The sequence below is a fragment of the Anolis sagrei genome, chromosome 4 (assembly GCF_037176765.1).
Source record: "Anolis sagrei isolate rAnoSag1 chromosome 4, rAnoSag1.mat, whole genome shotgun sequence".
NCBI classification, from domain to species: Eukaryota; Metazoa; Chordata; class Lepidosauria; order Squamata; family Dactyloidae; genus Anolis; species Anolis sagrei.
In genome coordinates this window covers 216,929,705-216,947,747 of record NC_090024.1, presented here as the reverse complement: position 1 = coordinate 216,947,747, position 18,043 = coordinate 216,929,705, and positions in this window count along the sequence as shown.

Here is an 18,043-nt window from a genome sequence, read left to right as displayed (position 1 = left end):
TGTCCCCAATCTGATGCCTTCCAGATTTTCTGAATTGCATCTTCCACCATTGCAGCCAAGAGTGGTTGGGGGTAATGAGAACTGAAGTCCAAAATACAACATCCAGTCACCAAAGTTTAAGATAGATATTTGTAGACAACTTTAGTTCACTGTAAATCAGAGTCCGTTAGAAGGCAGAAAATAACAGAACAACTAACCCAGAATATAGCATGTTGTTTTTACACCTGCAGGTTCTACATAACCAACTCCAAGTTACTTATTACGTGCACTTTCAGCATTACTTTGGGATCATCAGTAATTTGGAAAATCCTTACTCTCGGGTATTTTCCATGGTGGTGAGGCAATAAATTTTATATTGGGCTTGAATGGAGCTCTCCAAGGTGCTGAATACTGCTCTTCAACATGGAAACAGTGCTGTGAATAGCAGCTCTTTAAAAATCTAGAATAAAACTCACAGTGGATTCACAGTGAAAATTCCATAGAAGCCACTGACTTCCCCAGTGGTGTATAGTCATTGTGCAGGGTATGAGACCTTGTCCAGAGGGGGAAATATCACTGTGAGGGAAGTGCTAGGCAGATTTGGCATGGAGCCAGTCAAGAATATCAATATATCAAAACAGAGTATATCAAGAATATAACAGACCACAATGTATCAAAAGGCAAATGCATGCCTCTGAAATTCAGACAGGTATGAACTGGCATTCATAGGCTTTAAAGTAGACATATAGAGACTGTTTTGTGCAAGTCTATGCTAGTCTGTGTGTGGTTACCTCTCAGCTTGTGTGGGCTTGAATTTTGTGCATTTGATTAGTCATTGATTCGATTAAAATGTTCTCTCTATGACTCTCTAGGTCCTCCAACATCATTCTATTGTCAACTTCTAGCAGAAGCCAAAAAGCACCTCTCCAGGAATTTCTGGGTGTTTCAGCATGACTCTGTAATCAACTTCTACCCAAAATCTCTAATTCTTTCAGTTTGACTCTATGGTCAACTTCTACCAGACGTTTTTCACTTACAAGGGGATTATGTGCCTCTAATCCAAGCAAAGTTGGAGAGCTGTATATATATGCTTACATTTACAAACATACAAACACAATATTTCCTATCTGTTGTTAGCTAGTACTATTGTCTGTAAAGGTGAAAATAAAAATAAACAATAATTAATCATTAGCAGAAATCAGATTGCAGGAAAAAAGTGACATATCATTCCATTACATTTTGCATAATTCAAAAACTTAGCACCACCTGCTGGTTTTTCCTTATACTTAAACCAATTCAACTTTTCCGAAATTGAGCAGAATTATTAATGACAGCCACCATCAAACCGTAGTTCTTTATCCATATTGGACTGCAATGTGCTTTATCTGCAGTCAACTGATTCAAAGGAAACTGACATTAATGTTGATTTCTTAAGCTTCAATTGATTCAACAGATCTATTTTTACTGAGACTAGTAACAGGATTTCAGCTAAAGTGTTCCCCATTGGTATTGATGTACAGAGGCATTGAAGACACAGGTACTGCACAAGCCTTCCATCTCATGTGTCTGGACATGTGTGCAAGGGCCCCATCTGCACCCCATTATCAGCCTTATCAATATTTTATTGCATTTCTCTGACTACAGGCAGAATTCATCTTTATATATATATATATATATATATATATATATATATATATATATGCAGTAATATTTTAGACCTCTTTGAATTTGCTTTTATCAGTTAAATTGCAAAAGTTTAGTTGATACATTCATATATATATATATATATATATATATATATATATATGCAGTAATATTTTAGACCTCTTTGAATTTGCTTTTATCAGTTAAATTGCAAAAGTTTAGTTGATACATTCAAAAGAGCATTGTAGGCTTGTGGCTCTGATATCAGTGGCTCTTAACTTTTCAGGAACTATCCAAGGTTACTGAAGTTATTTTGGGGACAGGAATTAGCTACTTGTATAGTCCCTTGACTGTTAAAACTGAAATCTGGAATGGATTCATTGACACACAGACACTGAATACTTGCATTCCCAACTGAAGAAGAAAGAAGACACAGGGATACTTTGAAAAGAGAGCTAGTTTATTTTTCCTGTTTCAGACAAGCAGACATAGATACAGAAGCCCATTCTTGTCCAGTTCGAACTTTAATACATTTGTTTTTACTGCAGATATGCTGCTGTAACCTGACAGCAGTGGCACAATGGGTTAAATCCTTGTGCCAGCAGGACTGCTGACCAAAAGGTCAGTGGTTCAAAACTGGGGAGCAGGGTGAGCTCCCATCTGTCAGCTCCAGCTTCTCATGAAGGGACATGAGAGAAGCTTCCCACAGGATGGTAAAACATCCGGGTATCCCCTGGGCAATGTCCTTGCAGATGGCCAATTCTCTCACATCAGAAGCAACTTGCATTTTCTCAAGTTGCTCCTGACCTGGAAAAAAAACTGACACCAAAAGTCTATGTTTCTCCAGCCCCTCTTCACCTTTTTCCCAGACCTCTGTTTATTTGCACATTTTGTAAACATTCTCAAACAAATTTCTATGATAACCAATATTCTCCCATATAGATGCCAAAGTATCTTTAAAAACAAGACTTCATAAAAATGTGAAAGCACTGTGAATGACAGGAATGGGCCGTAAGATGGTTTTTGGCCCTTCTTTGTCTATGAGAGCTGTAGGCCAAAACCACCTGGACTTCACAGTTGTTCATCCTGCTTTAAGGACATGAGACAAAGTTGCCAAGTGATATACACAAAAGAAAAGGAGGAAACATCTCAAGATGCTAGTATATGCTCTTTATTAGCTAAAAAAAACCCCAGTGTGTTTCAGCCTATGGAAATTCTGATACCTTCTTCAGGAGACACTAAAAGTCAAGATGGCAGAAATTTCTGAATAAGGAACTCTAATACTATTTCCATTTTATCAGTCAATAGGGTTTGAGTTCCATCATTCAGAAACTGCTGCAGTCCTCTCTTTAAGTGGTCCTTGGAAAAGGCTCCAAAGGATCCATCCCTGGCTAATAAAGATCACTTCCAGCATCTTGAGATGTCTCATCTTTTTCTTGAGTGGAGCAGGCTTCCTTTCTGCTGCCCTGGAGACTAGGACGCAGAACAATGGCTTCAAACTGCAGGAAATGAGACTCTACCTGAACATTAGGAAAACTTCTTGACTGTGAGAGCTGTTCAGCAATGGAACTCTCTGCCCCGGGCTGTGGTGGAGGCTCCTTCTTTGGATACTTTTAAACAGAGGCTGGATGGCCATCTGTCGGGGGTGCTTTGAATGCAATTTTCCTGCTTCTTGACAGGGGGTTGGACTGAATGGCCCATGAGATCTCTTCCAACTCTATGATTCTATGAAAAGGATTTAACTGGACACTTTCCCATTTTTGTTCTTTTGGGGGCCCTTCCCACGACATAATTATAAGACTAAGATTCCATCTTAATGGGTGACATCCCATGGAATCCTGTAATTTACAGGATTCCATATTTAGAATTTTCTGCCAAATTGCAAACCCCAGAATCCTGTAGGATATGATCATGCTGTCTATGGATGGAGTGAAAACAAATGAGGATGATGTCCAGACATATGACGTCAACTACATACTAAGACCCCACCATAACTTAATAGCTCCTGTATCTTCCAACCTTCATTTTCTTTTTGAGTTGAATAACTAGAGATAGTAATGAGAGGTCTTTTCTATATAATTACTATTATTTCCTCACATGCAGGGTGTTTATAGCCTTTACTGGTATTTTGCAAAAATGCTTCTAAATTCAGAACCAATGTACATTTTAATACAGTTATCAAGAGCCTCCTCTGAAATACACTGAATCCAGTCCATTATGATCCTTGTATCCACAGGACTGAGCTTCTATTGTATCATTTATCCATTTTGGACAAAATATGGCCTCTCTAGGCATTTTATGGGTTTTCCAGCACAATGCTATAGTATTCTTAGGCAGAAGTTCTTTAGTTCAATAGGATTCACAATTATCCATGATTTCACATATCTACACAAAGTCTAGGAATGTATCCACTTTAGAGATGGGGGTCATATTGTAGTATTTGGGCAGCTAATGTTCTGCTTCAATTTTCTTGGGAACTAATTGCTCTTTGGGGGACAGAGGTTTAATGAAAACCATAGGCAAATCCTCTCTGTAAGGACATCCAGCAGTAATCGCAATGGTAACCATGGGAAACAATTGTTATTTCTACATGATCCAAAGCAGCAGCATTTCTGTATTCTGTGCAAGATTTGGAAGCTTCAGTTTGCAATGTTCATTGTTCAAGTTTCCAAATAAAATGTATCTCTTTCCTCTCCATCTCCCTCTTCAATTTTTTTTTGGTAAAACAGAAAAAAGTTTTGCATTTGAATGAGGCTCAATATTCCTTTTATTTTAGGAATATGAATCAATAGGACACTCAATAGATTTATATCTTCAAGGCTCCTCTCAATAGCTTCAGAACATCTGGACTAAGCATCAGGCGTGTCGCTCCGGTTCCTTTAAAAGGAGAAAATGTGGTGAAGATTCTCAAGTGCTAGAATTTCTGAATTACGATTCCAAAATACGATTCCAAAATACTACTCATCTACCCTGCAGAATTGATGCAGTTTGACACCACTTTAACTGCCATAGCTAAATGCTAGGGAGTCAGGAGAGCTATAGTTTGGTGAGATACCAATACTCTTTGGTAGAGAAGGCTCAAGACCTTGCAAGACTACAACTCCCAAGATTTCATAGCATTGAGCCATGGAAATGAAAGTGGTGCCGTACTGCATTAATTCAACAGTTTATAAATGTACCCAATATTATTATTAGGGTAAAGGTAAAGGTTTTCCCCTGACATTAAGTCCAGTTGTGTCCAACTCTGCAGGGTTTGGTGCTCATCTCAATTTATAAGCTGAAGATGCAGCGTTGTCTGTAGACACCTCCAAGGTCATATGGCCGGCATGACTACATGGAGCGCCATTACCTTCCTGTCGGAGTGGTACCTATTAATCTAGTCACATTTGCATGTTCTCAAACTGCTAGGTTGGCAGAAGCTGAGGCTAATAGTGGGAGCTCACGCTGCCCCCCAGATTCAAACCTGCAACCTTTTGGTTTGTAAGTTCTGCAGCTCAGGGTTTAATCCACTGTGCCATCAGGGATCCCATTATTATTTATTTATTTATTTATTTATTTGCTTCATTTATTAACCGCCGCTCTCAGCCCTAGGGCGACTCGTGGCGGTGTACAACATAAACACACATATCATACAATAAGCTACCATGGCACTATAAACACTATAAACAACATAACAATAATACACTATCACCTAATTACACTAAAAATCCGCTTCGTCTTATCATAGGATCAACCAATCTCGTAGTCTACATTCCATTCCATTTGTCGTTTCCAGTTGCTGTAGCATTTAGTTAAATTACTAGTAATTAATTATTACTAGTAGGTAAAACTTCTTCTGGTGTTTCTTTCCATCCTTAAATGTAGGACTGAAAACTGGCAACCTTTTCCATTGTGTCCTTTTGACCTCTTTTAGACCTACAGACAACAGCCCAGCTCTCATTCTTCACTAAGCTTTTCACCAAACCCTTCTCACTAGTATCATGTAAAAGTCTATGTAGTTCAATATAGTTAGATGAAGTCAAGAAAGACTCTCATTTCCTATTCTTAGTTTGGCTCCTTTACAGGGAATTAGGCCAGTGACAGTTAAAGGAAGCACCCAAGGTGTTGGACCTCTTGCTTAACCTAACTCCTATTGAGCTGTAAATAATTAAACCTAGTTACCACTTGCAGCAGCTGAGCTGTTGCCTACAAATTTTGGATCTATATTCTGATCAAGTTCTGGAGGAACCGAAATGTCACAAATCAGAGTAGCTGATACATATTTCCAGATTGTCTTGCAGTAATGTGCTTCAAGAAAATATCACAGGGAGACTCAGTTGTACAGCCCATTTCCAGGAGCATCCAGATGGAAGTTCCTAGAAATATACTTCCCACCTCAAGAGAAGAGAAGTCAAAGTTAAATTGCTTACATAATGCAGCTTGGGACGCTTGTAATAACGGATGCTGATGACATTCTCCAGACTCTCATAACATGATCGAGTGCAGCAGGGTTTGATCCATCTCAAACGTGATGGTCTGCAGAGCATTCTAGGTGCAGGCATGCGAAGCCGCTGAGGCAGGCCTTTCAAGCGGAGTGCTTTAAACAATTCTGCAGAGGAAGACTTCAGAGATGTCTCCGCCAGAGGTTTAGCCTCGATCTCCTTGTTAATGTTGACCTTCTCAACTTCTACGATATACTTAATAACATCCATGACCGTCTCAGCAACCACATCTGCTATAGGCTTTGGAGGATTTTCAGTGATGACACTTATTCTAATATACAAGAAGAAGAGAAGTTTTGTGAAAGTGTCCACATTGCCTTTGCTCTCTCTCATGTAGGAGGGAAAGCTCAAAATTTGGAAGACTTCCTTTTATACTGCAACCCCCATTATCCTCAACTGGTATTACAGTGAGTTCACCACATTCACTGGAATTAGGGGCAAAGAACCCAAGCAAAAGTTGAAAAACTACCACCACCACCACCACCCCCCCCCCCCCTCAGTGAGAAACACTGATGAGTCAGTGTTTCTCATCAGTGGTCTTCAACTCCCAGAAATTGTAACAGCTGGTAAACTGGCTGGAATTTCTGGTAGTTGTAGTACAAAACACCTGGGGACCCACAGGGAGAACCACTGCTCTAGGTCCTTCAATAGAAGTTGATCATAGAATCACATCGGAAGGTCAACCAATGTCTAGAGAAGTATTCTTTCTAGGAATCTCTTGATCCTCCAGCACAATGCTATGGTTAGCCTTGAACTGGAAGACCAAGAGATTCATAATGAAATCATATTAATCACATCCATGAATAACCAAATCAGCAAAAGTAAAATCTGCTAATATCGAAGATTGACTATATATGTTGTAGAAACAAAATTTTCCAAACTATGTGGAGGGAAAACCAAAGCCTAGCCATGTAATGGTTTCACAGAAGTTATTACAAAAATGGCATCTGGATTTGGATAGTAATGCAGTTTAACTGCATTGTATGAGTCTACACTAACCATATAATGCAGCTTCAAACTGCATTATGTGGCAAGGTAGATAAGACCTATATTTCCTCATCTGTCTGAGTTGACATAAGATTATTATGTGCTCACTAACAAGGCTGGAAATATTTGAAATTTGCAGCAATGCTTAGTTTGCCACCATGAGCTTGGCATTTTCAAAGATGCCAATCAGAGGAAATAGCAGATGGACAGGTTTAGTGTAACTGTTGCTGAAGTACAAAAGCCATCACCTCTGAATCAAGAGGTCACTTTTCATTATTTCTGTTCCTAGGAGAGGGAGGTTTCTCTGCCAACTGAAAAGTCTCAGATTTCCATATTTATTCTGTTACTTTCAGATCCTCCTCAGTTTTCTGATGTCTACAATGGAGAATGACTTAAAGTGACTGTTGCTATTCCTATTCATACAAGATCTTGCCAGTAGTCTCTTTCATGGCTATCTTTGGTGAGTATGAATTGACCTCAGCTAACCAGAATGAACAGGTCTGGTACAATTTGAAGAGTATTACTACTTCATTATTTTCAAAGCACTGATGTGGGATTACACATTATTTTAACTGCACCGTGACTATGTGGTTAGGATAATGTGTAGCTTCTCTTTGGTTATTCTCAACTTCTCATAAAAGTGAAACCCAAAGCTTAAATCTAATGTTTAGTGCCAACTAAAGTAGATCCATTGGATCAATGGAATTCACATGAAGTGTTGACTTATCAAGTATGCTTTGTTTTAATTGCTGTTCTCTTTTTAGGACTAATTATTTGATTTAATTGAGAACAGCATTGATGGCAGGGTGTAGTAGAACAAAACTGCTGCATGTTGCCAATATTTTTAGCAGCTTTGGCATATTTGAGGGTAACAAATCACTTGAGAAAACTAAATGCGGTGGTCTTCTGGAAAGGCATCCAGGATCATCAAAAAGAGGCCCTAAGCATCTTGCATTTCCTCCACTCCTGAGTTAGACTGGAACAGTTACCCCAACCTTTGGTCCCCCAGGTGTTTTGGACTTTCCACAATTTCTAACAGTTGGTAAGATGGCTGGGATTTCTGAGAGCTGAAGTCTAAAACAACTGGAGGACCAAAGGTTGGGAACCACTGGGCTAGAAGAAATCTTCATTTCCCCTTTGACTTTCACATACACACTCACATGTTTCTATCCGTAGTCACTGGCCCTGCAGAGGAAGTCGAGGCGTCCAAAGGTCCCGCCTGTGACAGCATCTTCCGGTACTTGTTGGCTAAGCCACAGAGACATTTGATTCTGCGATTGTCACTCTTGAGCATTTTGAGGACAATCAGCTTTTTGATTATCTGTTCAAGCACAGAAAACAGCAATTAATTCAATGTATCATTCTCCTTATTTCTAAATTGATGGCCATGATTGGGTTTTGGACTTCTGGTGGCATCCTACTTTTCCATCTAACTTCTCCCATTGACTGACAAACAAATCAGTCTCCTTTCAAATTACTCTGGCTAATCTTGGGTTTGGTCAATTTAAACCCTGAGGAAATAAAACAGAAGTAGCATCTTACCCTTCTCAGGTGACTCCTTATGCGTACCAGGTTGCTGGTCTGAGATAATCTATTACCTCCATCATTGATCTGGGAAAGAGACATCACTTAGGCTTAATATATTTTCGACATGACAAAGAAAGTTTATCAGTGCAAAATCTTCCAAAACAGAGGTGCATCTATACTGCAGAATTAATGCAGTTTGACTCCATTTTAACTGCTATGGCTGAATGCTATGGAATCCTAGGAGCTGTTGTTTGGTGATGCATTGGCACTATTTGGCAAAGAAGGCTAACGATTTTGTAAAACTACAACTCCCAGGATTGTGTTTTAAAAATTGATTCTAAAGAGCCTTTCAAAATATAAATATTGTATAGGTTAGACTATTTATTTATGACATTTATATCCCACCGTTCTCATTCCGAAGGGGACTCAGAGCAGATTACAAGTTATATGTACATACAATATATTATATTATTAGTATAGCACAATATTAGCATTATATATTACTATATTGTACTATACCACTATACTGCAACATTTTTAGTAATATTACATGTAATATTATATATATATATATATATATATATATATATACATGCATTATTGGAAAAGGCTTCAAAGCATCCATCCCTGGCTAATAAAGATCACTTCCAGCATCTTGAGATGTCTCATCCTTTTCTTGAGTGGAGCAGGCTTCCTTTTTGCTGCCCTGGAGACTAGGACGCAGAACAACTACAGGAAAGGAGACTTTACCTGAACATTAGGAAAACTTCCTGACTGTGAGAACTGTTCAGCAATGGAACTCTCTGCCCCGGGCTGTGGTGGAGGCTCCTTCTTTGGAGGCTTTTAAACAGAGGCTGGATGGCCATCTGTCGGGGGTGCTTTGAATGCAATTTTCCTGCTTCTTGGCAGGGGGTTGGACTGAATGGCCCATGAGATCTTTTCCAACTCTATGATTCTATGAAAAGGATTTATCTGGACACTTGCCCATTTTTGTTCTTTTGGGGCCCCTTCCCATGACATAATTATAAGACTAGGATTCCATCTTAATGGGTGACATCCCATGGAATCCTGGAATTTACAGGATTCCATATTTAGAATTTTATGCCAAATTGCAAACCACAGAATCCTGTAGGATATGATCATGCTGTCTATGGATGGAGTGAAAATAATGAGGATGATGTCCAGACATATGACGTCAACTACATACTAAGACCCCACCATAACTTAATAGCTCCTCTATCTTCCAACCTTCATTCTTTTTGAGTTGAATAACTAGAGATAGTAATGAGAGGTCTTTTCTATATAATTACTATTATGTCCTCACATGCAGGATATTTATAGCCTTTACTGGTATTTTGCAAAAATGCTTCTAAATTCAGAACCAATGTACATTTTAATACTGTATCAAGAGCCTCCTCTGAAATACACTGAATCCAGTCCATTATGTTCCTTGTATCCACAGGACTGGTTTTCATTGTATCATTTATTCATGTTGGACCAAATATGGCCTCTCTAGGCATTTTATGGGTTTTCCAGCACAACGCTATAGTATTCTTAGGCAAAAGGTATTTATTTCAATAGGGTTCACAATTATCCATGATTTCACATATCTACACAAAGTCCAGGAATGTATCCACCTTGGAGATGGGGGTCAGATTGAAGTATTTGGGCAGTTATTGTTCTGCTTCAATTTTCTTGGGAACTAATTGCTCTTTGGGGGACAGAGGTTTAATGAAAACCATAGGCAAATCCTCTCTGTACGGACATCCAGCAGTAAGCGCAATGGTAACCACTGACAAACAAATCAGTCTCCTTTCAAATTACTCTGGCTAATCTTGGGTTTGGTCAATTTAAACCCTGAGGAAATAAAACAGAAGTAGCATCTTACCCTTCTCAGGTGACTCCTTATGAGTACCAGGCTGCTGGTCTGAGATAAACTATTATCTCCATCATTGATCTGGGAAAGAGACATCACTTAGGCTTAATATATTTTCGACATGACAAAGAATGTTTATCAGTGCAAAATCTTCCAAAATAGAGGTGCATCTATACTGCAGAATTAATGCAGTTTGACTCCATTTTAACTGCTATGGCTCAATGCTATGGAATCCTAGGAGCTGTTGTTTGGTGATGCACTGGCACTATTTGGCAAAGAAGGCTAACGATTTTGTAAAACTACAACTCCCAGGATTGTGTTTTAAAAATTGATTGTAAAGAGCCTTTCAAAATATAAATATTGTATAGGTTAGACTATTTATTTATTTATTTATTTATTTATTTATGACATTTATATCCCACTGTTCTCATCCCGAAGGGGACTCAAAGCAAATTACAAGTCATATGTACATACAATACATTATATTATTAGCATAGCACAATATTATCACTATATTTTACTATATTGTACTATACCACTATACTGCAATATTATTAGTAATATTACATGTAATATAATATAGATATAATTATTATATTATATTATTGATATTATATTGTATTACAATAGTATAATCAACATTATATGTACATAAAATATATTATAATTATTAGCATAGTACAATATTAACGTTATATATTACTATATTGTATTATACCAATATACTGCAATATTATTAGTAATATAACCTGTAATATATAATATACAACTAACCTTTCAGGAACAAGAGTATCCTTGTACAATTGTTAAAATATATCTCCTTAAATCTTTTTATGATCCGGACTATAAATAAAGCTTATAACAACATGGGTCATTCAGTTTTGTGACCAAAGGACAAGGAAATCTACTTATGGCTGCTGAGGCCACAATCTCATATGCACTTACTTGGGAACCAACTCATATTGGATTTGACTGTACATTTATTCGGTACATGTATTTTAATATATCCTTTAATTTAAAAAAATATTTTCCTTGTATCTTGCATAAGTTCTCAGGGAAATCTACATCACCATTTTAAAAGCAATGGATTTGATCCACATTTAGGTATGGACAGAGTTGACCCACTGAAATCAATGTATTAATTTTTCACATCCCATTGGAGTCATCAGAGCATGAATAAGTTTGAACCCAGCCCAAAAAAATGCTATAGTGTATCAATAATAGCCACACAAAAGAACTTATACTCGAAACTATGAATTACCCAGTGAAGTCCGATCAAAACCCTTGACATGGAAAATAGATGTGTGGGTGTGGGGATGGAAAAGGTGTAGGTGTATGGATTTTGACCTCAGCAAAACTTTGTCATAATATGAGAACCAATATGCCCCACTCTTATTCCTACAATTTTCAAAGTATACATCATTAATGCTACATCTTATGGTCTGCTCAAGGCATGGACTTGACCCTGGATTTCAAGAGAAAAGGCATGGGTCTTCCGAAAGCTTCCCAGAACTGGGGCTCAGTGCTATATCTGTAGCTCAGTGCTATCTAGTATTTGACTTAATTTTAGACAGACCTACATTCATATGGCCTGCAGAGGTGGAATTGCACAAAGAGAAACTGAGAGGCAGATATAGACGTAGAAGGAATACCATGCAGTTTTGCAAATATTGCGTCATTATTAGCTGGTGCCAGATCAGTTCTGTCTATCATTCATTGAAAATTCATTATTTTTTTCCATTGATCAATGGTAATGCTTATATGGCCTATCTTCTACAATGAGAACCATGAGTTAGAGAAGGTGTGGGAATCATGCAACCCTCCAGATATTGTTCAGCTTCATTGTTCAGCAACCCTAGCTACCATAATAAACAGTACCTCAGTGCAAAGGTCCCTGGGTGGTTGTTTTCAGGGGACATGTTTCAGTACTGAGAGTTGGGAACAAAAGTAATGCAATAGAACTAAAAATGCCAGCCTATTTTATTGTAGAGCTCTTATTACCAGTAACCATATTTTAGGAGAGATATTTCAACCTTTTTAGAACATAAACAACTCTGTACAAAAGCTGAGAAAGCACCAAACAGTGGTGTCACTGAAAGGAGACATAGCTTGATTAGAGTAGTACCGAGATTAAGATCACCTGAGGAGGCCCTGCTCTCGGTCCCACCACCTTTGCAAATGCAACTGGTGGGGATGAGAGACAGGGCCTTCTCAGTGGTGGCCCCTCACCTGTGGAACTCCCTCTGCAATGAAATCAGAACAGCCTCCTCCATCCTATATTTCAGAAACAGAACTTAAGACATGCTTGTGGGACCAAGCATTCAAGCAGTAACTATGACAATGCAATACTTGAGATCTCTTAAAGTTACAGACTAATGGACTGATCCTAGACTACGATTTTGAACTTGTGTGATTTTAATTGCACTAGTCTAAATCTATGTTTTATTGCTGGTTTTAATTGTAATTGTTATTTTGGGGAATCTATTTGTTGGGCATCAAATTGTTGCCAGTTGTGAGGCAGCCCTGAGTCCCCTTCGGGGCAAAAAGGGCAGGGTACAAGTATGGGAAAATAATAAATAAATAATTGAATCTAACTATGAGGTACGGAGAGAGTTTCAAATCAACTTTTGGTGTTGTATTGGAGAAGTCGGTGTCTTTCCCTAAAAACTTCCCTCTGACAATTGTAGTCCAAACTTTCATCATTACATCCTGAAATACACTTCATAGGTAGCTGTAAATGCAAACAAAAAACATGATTTCTTATTCCTGTTCATTATTCTTTATGTTTATTTGCATTTGATAATATAGGTCACCACTCTACCCACACTTATCTGGCACTTAATATTAATGACCTTAAGAAGGGATCATTCTTTTATTAGCTAGTACTATTTTTATTGATAAAAGGAAAATAGTAATACAACTATAATAAAGTTATATATAATGTTATACATTTTTTTAAAAGACACCCTACTAATCTCCTTTCTAAATAGTACAAAAAACTAAAATAGTATCATTCTGAATAGATATATATAAGATTGTATTGGACAGCTTCCTAGGTGAAGTACAGCAAAGTAAGGGCCCTTCCACACAACCCTATATCCCAGAATATCAAGGCAGAAAATCCCACAATATCTGCTTTGAATTGGGTTATCAGAATCCACACTCAGATGTGGGATTTTCTGCATTGATATTCTGGGATATAGGACTATGTGGAAGGGCCAATAGTCATCAGATGTTGATCATTTCCACATAGAACAAAATAATATCAACCTAAAAAATAAAACTCTAGTTGGAACCAATGAAATAAGTGAGAAATATTTGTCCTATGAACTATTTGAAGTGATAAAAGATGAGCAACCTTGGGGAATTCTCTCTTCTTCTCTAAGGCCTTCATTGTCCTTCAGATGGTTTCACAAGAGCATCAGCAATAGGTTCTGTAGCACATCAGCAAGATAAGCTGAGAGAAAGGTGGCTGCTCCCTCTGGCTCTGAAATGCTACTGGTCCCATGAAGGTAGAGAGCCATAATGTTAAGCCACACTTATGCTGTGACGTCATTTCTTTGTGACATCGCTACCCAGATACCAGCTATGACAAGGGAGCTGGATGAGGATAAGGAGGGATGAAGGGAGGGAGCAGAGCCAGCCCTGCCATTAAGCAAAATGGGGAGACTGCTTTAGGGCACAGACTGGGGTTGTTTGAAAGAGCAGAAACTGCATTAGTTGAAAAACTGCTAATTAAACAACTAATGTATTTTCTGCCCTTTCAAACAACCGAAAAAAGAGCACTAATCTCTTTTACAACCAAAGATGGGAAGAGATGCTTGCAAGATTTATGCCTCGTGAACCAAATGATGTCTCTGCCTTTGGGTGCTGCACTAGATTATGGGAAACAAGTGGGAAAATGGAGAACAACTTATGAACAGAACAGCCATCCACAGTTTCTAGCCCTGTTGTATTGGGTGTGTGGCGGTTGTGATATAGGCAGTACAGGGAGGGAAAAGAAGGATGCCTCTTTACCCTGCAAAGTATACTAAAGTATGGGCTATTCTTTTGTCTCAAACCTAGGCTTATGGTATATCCAGTACAAAAAAAGGAAAAACTGCATTTTCAGTAATAATAGTGTTAGCATTCAGTGGTTTTGTGAAATTAGAGCAGCCCTCCTCCTTCCTGACATTCAGAAAGAAAGAAAGAAAGAAATGTGGTTATGTGATCAAGCTTTCGGACAGCAACACTCGGAGTGCAATAAGATAATAAGGAATAGTGGATGGACCAATGGAACGACTACAGACTCTATTTTGGATTGCATAATTTTAATGACTGTTTTTAAATAATGTTGTTTATTGATGAGTTTTAATATAAATGTTATTATATTATCGATGTTTAATTTTTATGCTTTAGGTCTAAATGTTATTTTATGTATATTTTTAATTTGGTTCAGTAATTTATAGTTATATTTTATTGTCTTGCTATTATCTTTTGGTTTTCACGTGTATGTATGGCATTGAATTTTGCCTTTATAATGTTGGAAGTCGCTTTGTGTTCTCTTAGGGGGAGAAAAGCAGTATATACATGTAGTAAATAAATAAATAAATAAGAAGGGGAAGAGACACATGCAAAATCAGATGTCATCAGAGTTTATTATCAAAATTAGCACAGGACACAGCTAGCCATTGTGGGTTCTTTGTAGTTCAGGCTTCCTCTATATTTCACTGATAATGTTTTCTGCAGTAAAACTTTGGGAGCACATTCTGACCGTAAAGCCACATATTTCAATTTCATTCATCAATCACAGTTAAAAGGGCAATGTGGAGAGATGGAGGAGTGCCAGTTCTATATTATAATGCGGAACATGGAATATGATGAAAGGATCAAACAGGAAGAGTCTTGTTACATAAATTGATTGGATGGTTGAAAGAGTTATTAAGTAAGTAGACCAATGAGTAGACCAATGCTGAAACCACAGTGTGCTTTTCTGTGTTTCATCAGCAGGGGACAGCCTTGCACAGTTCAGTGTCCCCAAATAAGAGAAGGAAGGACCCCTTAGTGGTTGTTTCCCAGAGCTGTTCATCAAATTTAGTCCCTCTACTACCACCTAGCTTTCAGTGTATTTATTCATTCCTTTGTTAAAATAAAGAGTATAATACAGTAGATCCTTGGCATCCACAGGGGGGTGGTCCCGGCATTCCCCTTGGGTATTAAAATAATGCGTGCTCAAGTTTTTGGAAAATGTGAATCCCATAACAATTTGGGAAATGGGATTCATAAACTTTTTGAAAAACCGCTGGTCACAACCTTTTGAAAAATGATGTTCACCAGCATTCATACAAGCCAATTAGGTCTCTCAGGTGTTAAACCGATGTACCTAGGAATGTCTTTGAACTGTTAGGAATAAAGACATGCCAATGCACAAAAACACATATTCAGCAGAGTTGCAGAAGTGTTACTTTTAGTTTCCCAAAAACATCTCTTCCTTAAAATATATTTGCCTTTAAATATGCTCTCAAGAGCCAAAATAAACAGTCTTCTTTAAAAGTAAGATAGTTGGTTTACTCACAAAACTTCATGTATACAGCATACAGGCACTTTGCATATGTATCCAGTTACAATAGGATTTTAAATAGTTTCTCTATGTAGGTAACACATAGATTCCTTAGAATCAATAGCCGATAGTCCAATGGAGCCTAATGGCTTCTGTATAGCACACTGTTCCTATATTGAAGTCTAAACTGTACTCACTGCTACTGATGCAAACACACACTGACTTCTAATAGTGTACACGTGGCTTCCACGCTCTCTAAGACTCTAATAGCTTCTACAAACTAAAATGGAGTCTGAGCCTGAACATGCCTAGTTCTGATCACATGGTCTGCAACCCCTCCCACAACAAAGAAGTTAGATAAAATTGCAAACCGATACACACATGTAATACAGTACGCAATTACATACATAACAAATAACTAGTGGAGGCTTGAGAAGATTGCTATTTCCAACAAAAGTACCATTATATACAATAGTGCAGCTATATAATGTCACATCATTTTCTAAATGATGTCTCCAATATATCTGTACATGTGTATCTCCTAAGATACACATGTATCTTAGGAGTTTGTTTTTTGGTACACACACACACATTTATTTATTTATTTATTTATCTATTTATTTACCACATTTATATACTGCCCCTCTCAGCCCGCAGGCGACTCAGGGTGGTTTATAGTCAGTATCAAAGACATAAAATACAATTAAAAACAGTCAATTTAAGTATAAAACCAAGTAAAACAATCAATATCATTAAAAACATATCAACTTGAGTTAAAAGAGTTACCCAATAGCATTGTCGAGTTGTTCTGTTTTTTTCTCCTTGTCTTTAAATTGTATCTGCAAACGCTTGCTCAAAGAGCCAAGTCTTGATGATGGGTGGTTGAATCTATGGATGCAGAATCTAGGACCGACTGTTTTTTTTCTGCAGTTTATGCCTGAAAGACATTTACAGAAAGTCATATATTTTACTCGGAGATGAGCCCCTCTAAGAGGATTTATTCCAAAGGTTTACTTCTTCCATTCCTTCCTTCCTTCCTTGGGTGTATTGGATCATCACTTATTTCCACAAATGGCAATAAATATGTCACTAGGAACACAGAGGCACACAAAAGTTGATAATGAGGAAATATTAGAACCCCATTGTTTACCCCTGTTATTTATGGTGACTCTGGATGAGAGATGTCTTAGGGCTTCAGTTATCAATAGCCCTGCTCAGGTTCTGCAAACTGAGAATTATGGCTTCCTTGATAGATGTTGCCCACCCAGGGGTGGCTCAACCCATTACGCAAAGTAAGCATTTACAGTATAGTTGATTTTGCCCAGGAGCGCTCTTGAGGTGCTCTTGGGGGAAAATAGACCTTTACATATGCGAGTTGTAGTTGCTGGGATGTATAGTTCACCTACAATCAAAGAGCATTCTGAACTCCACCAATGATGGAATTGAACCAAACATGGCACACAAAACTCCCACAACAAACAGAAAATATATATATCAGTGATTGGTGGGGGGGGGGGGGGGGGGTTCCAAAATACTGTTTGCTTACCATTGAAAATTACCTAGGGCCGTCTCTGTGCCCACCTGTAATACAATTTCCCTCTTTTCCTATAGCTTCTACTTCCAATGAACTCTGTTGTATCATGATACATCCAAAATATGATAGTCTTTTTGGCTTCTAATTCAGATTTGCTTTGCTTATAAACCCATTTATTTGTCCATGGTTTCAACAGAACTCTCCCTCATCACCCTATTCAATTGAATTTTCTTGCCAACTATCTAGCCTTCATAGAATCCACAAACTGCTAACATTGAAAAGTGTTAACCCAACTTTCCTCAGCCTGATACCATCCAGATGTGCTGAAGAACCATTCCTATCTCACCCCCAGCTTCCACTACCACAGATAGGATGTGGAAGATAGGCTAGATAGGGTGACGACACAGCTATAATCTAACACATCTGGAGGATGCCAGGTTTACTACTGCCTCCTTCCACCCACACTGCTCTTCATT